The sequence below is a fragment of the Cebus imitator genome, unplaced genomic scaffold (genome assembly GCF_001604975.1).
Source record: "Cebus imitator isolate Cc_AM_T3 unplaced genomic scaffold, Cebus_imitator-1.0 Scaffold936, whole genome shotgun sequence".
Classification (NCBI taxonomy): Eukaryota; Metazoa; Chordata; class Mammalia; order Primates; family Cebidae; genus Cebus; species Cebus imitator.
In genome coordinates, this window is record NW_016108251.1 from 122,505 (window position 1) to 126,172 (window position 3,668).

The following is a 3,668-nucleotide window of genomic DNA, read 5'->3' on the forward strand; positions in this document are numbered from 1 at the left end:
CCTAATTTTTGTATTTTTTATTAGAGGTCAGGTTTCACCATTTTGGCCAGGATGTTCTCAAACTTCTGATCTCAGGTGGTCCACCCATCTCAGCCTCCCAAAGTGCTGGGATTACAGGCATGAGCCATCACACCCAGCCCATAAATACTATTTGGAAGCAGCCTTTGCTACTATCTGCTGGTGACCATAATAATCTTCTTCCATTGCCTGCTGCACAACGGCACATTTCAGGCTACACTTGCAACTGCACTGCAACCATGAGATCAATATTCTTTATCCCTTCAACCTTGTAAGTGTGCTATTTTAAAAGAAATAACTTTCCACAAAGAATTCATGGAATGGGGAAAAATAGTAGGCAAAGATTTCTTTAGATTAAAAGAAGCATAACAACCAAAGTTAGCACAAGAAAATTGTTTGGATTCAGACTTAAAGCAAGCAATGAGCTAACACCAAAAAAAATCATTGTTAATTTTGTCAGATTTGATGAGATAGTGGCTGTGTAAGAAAATGTTAATACCGAAAACCAAATAAAAAGCATAAAGAGGGAAGATCCAAGATGGCCATTTAGGAACAGCTCAGAGTTGCAGCTCCCAGTGAAAGCACAGAGGGTGAGTGGACACCGCATTTTGTTGCCCACGGACCAGGAGATTCCCAGGTGGAGGAGCCCCATGGGTCACCAGTGTGGCTGTTTTGGCCAGCCCAGTTCTTTTGGTTGTGCAGCTGCTTTGCCCCACGCGGCTGCTTTGTCAGCGTCCTGGCCTGCAGTTCTCCGTACAAAATACGCTGGTCCGGGTGCCCTTTTGGCTGGTGATTGGAGCCCCAGGAAGTCACCCATTCATCTGATTAAAGAGAGGACTGAACAGGGAGACAGGCCAGGAGATTCCTGGGCAAAAAAAGTGCCACGAATCTCAGCGCCACTGTTTCAGCTGGCACAGTGTATTGCCGCCGGGGAAATCACACAGATCCCAGCGCTTTTCCAACAGGTGATCTGAACACCTGGGAGAGAGTCGACTATTCAACTAAAAAAGAAAAAGGAGGCATGGAGCCAGGTGATCAGGCTCTGCTGGTCCCACCACAAAAAAGAACAGCAATCAGAAACTCTCTGGATTGAGAGTTTCACAGCAAGTGCAGCTGAACCCAGGACAGTCAAGCTCTGTGGGGGAGGGTCGTCCGCCATCACCGAGGCATTCCATCACTATGGAGGTAGTCTGCCATTGCTGAGGCAGCCTGCCATTACCAGGGCAACCCACCATTGCTGAAGCTGCCTGCGATTGCCAGGGCAACCCACCATTGCTGAAGCTGCCTGCCATTACCAAGGCAACCTGCCATTGCCAAGGCAACCTGCCATTACAGAGAGAGTCCACCAATACAGAGGTGGGCCACCATTGCCTAGGCAGTTCTAACTAAACCCATATAAACAGGACTGCAGGGAAGTTCACATGGCAGCTGGGTGGAGCCCACAGCAGCTCAGCAAAGCCTCTGCAGGCAGACAGTGTCTAGGCTGCCTCCTTGCTGGGCAGGGCAGCCCTGAAAAAAAGAAAAAGGCAGCAACACAATAGAAACTCATAAATAAAGCCCTAGCTCCCTGGGACAGAGCACCTGGGAACAAAAAGGGAGTTATGAGTTCTGCTGTAGCAGACCTAAATGTACCTGCCCACCAGCTCTGAATGAACAAGGAGCTCACAGCTTAGCACTTGAGTTCCTGTAAAGGTCAGACTGTCTCCTCAAGCAGCATCCTGACCCCTGTATATACAAAGAGTCACCTCATAAAGGAAAGATCAGACTGACATTTGGCGGGTATCCCTCTGGGACAAAGATAGCAGAAGAAGAAACTGGTAGCAACCCTTACTGTTCTGCAGCTGCTGCAGGTGCTCCAAAGACAAGCAGGGCCTGGAGTAGACCTCAGCAGTCCCAAAACAGAGGAGCCAGACTATTAGAAGGAAAACTAAGGAACAGACATAGCCTCATCATTTACAAACAGAATGTCCACTCAGAGACCCAATCTGAAAGTCAGCAACTACAAAGACGATAGGTAGACAAATCCATAAAGATGGGAAGAAACCAGCTCAAAAAGGATGAAAACACCTGCAACGAGAATGCCTCTCCTCCTACAAGGGATCACAACTCCTCACCAGCAAGGGAACAAGGTTGGATGGAGAATGAGTGTGATGAAATGACAGAATCAGGCTTCAGAAGGTGGGTAGTAAGAAACTTCTGTGAGCTAAAAGAACATGTTCTAACCCAATGCAAAGAAACTAAGAACGCTGAAAAAAGATTTGATGAAATGCTAATGAGAATGGACAACTTAGAAAGGAATATAAGTGAATTGATGGAGCTGAAAAACACAACACGAGAACTTCGCAAAGCATGCAAAAGTTTCAACAGCCGAATTGACCAAGCAGAAGAAAGGATATCAGAGGTCGAAGATCAACTTAATGAAATAAAACGAGAAGGAAAGAATAGAGAAAAAAGGGTTAAAAGGGATGAACAAAGTCTCCAAGAAACGTGGGACTACATAAAAAGACCTAATCTACGTTTGATGGGTGTACCTGAATGTGACAAAGAGAATGAATCCAAGCTGGAAAATACTCTTCAGGATATCATTCAGGAAAATTTCCCCAACCTAGCAAGGCAGGCAAATATTCAAGTCCAGGAAATACAGAGAACACCACAAATATATTGCTCATGAAGAGCAACCCCAAGGCACATAATCGTCAGATTCACGACGGTTGAAATGAAGGATAAAATGCTAAGGGCAGCTAGACAGAAAGGTCTGGTTACCCATAAAGGGAAGCCCATTAGACTCACAGCAGATCCCTCAGCAGAAACCCTACAAGCCAGAAGAGAGTGGGGGCCAATATTCAACATCCTTAAAGAAAAGAACTTTCAAACCAGAATTTCATATCCAGCCAAACTAAGCTTCACAAGTAAAGGAAAAATTAAATCCTTTGCAAACAAGCAAGTACTCAGAGATTTCGTCACCACCAGGCCAGCTTTACAAGAGCTCCTGAAAGATGTTCTACACATAGAAGGGAGCAACCAGTACCAGCGACTCCCAAAACATGCCAAATGGTAAAGAGCATCAACACAATGAAGAAACTGCATCAACTAATGGGCAAAACAGCCAGCTAGCACCAAAATGGCAGTATCAAGTTCACGCATAAGAATATTAACCCTAAATGTAAATGGACTAAATGCCCCAATTAAAAGACACAGACTGGCAAATCGGATAAAAAGCCAAAACCCTTCTGTGTCCTGTAACCAGGAAACCCATCTCACATGCAAGGATACACAAAAGCTCAAAATAAAGGGATGGAGAAAGATTTACCAAGTAAATGGAGAGCAAAAAAAGACAGGAGTTGCAATTCTCATCTCTGATAAAATAGACTTTAAAGCAACAAAGATCAAAAGAGACAAAGAAGGACATTAAATAATGGTAAAAGGATCAATGCAACAAGAAGAGCTAACGATCCTGCATATATACGCACTCAATACAGGAGCACCCAGATACATAAGGCAAGTTCTTAATGATTTACAAAGAGACTTAGACCTCCACACAATTATACTGGGAGACTTTAACACCCCAGTGTCAATATTAGACAGATCAACCAGACAGAAAATTAACAAGGATATCCAGGACTTGAACTCAGACCTGGACCAAGCAAACC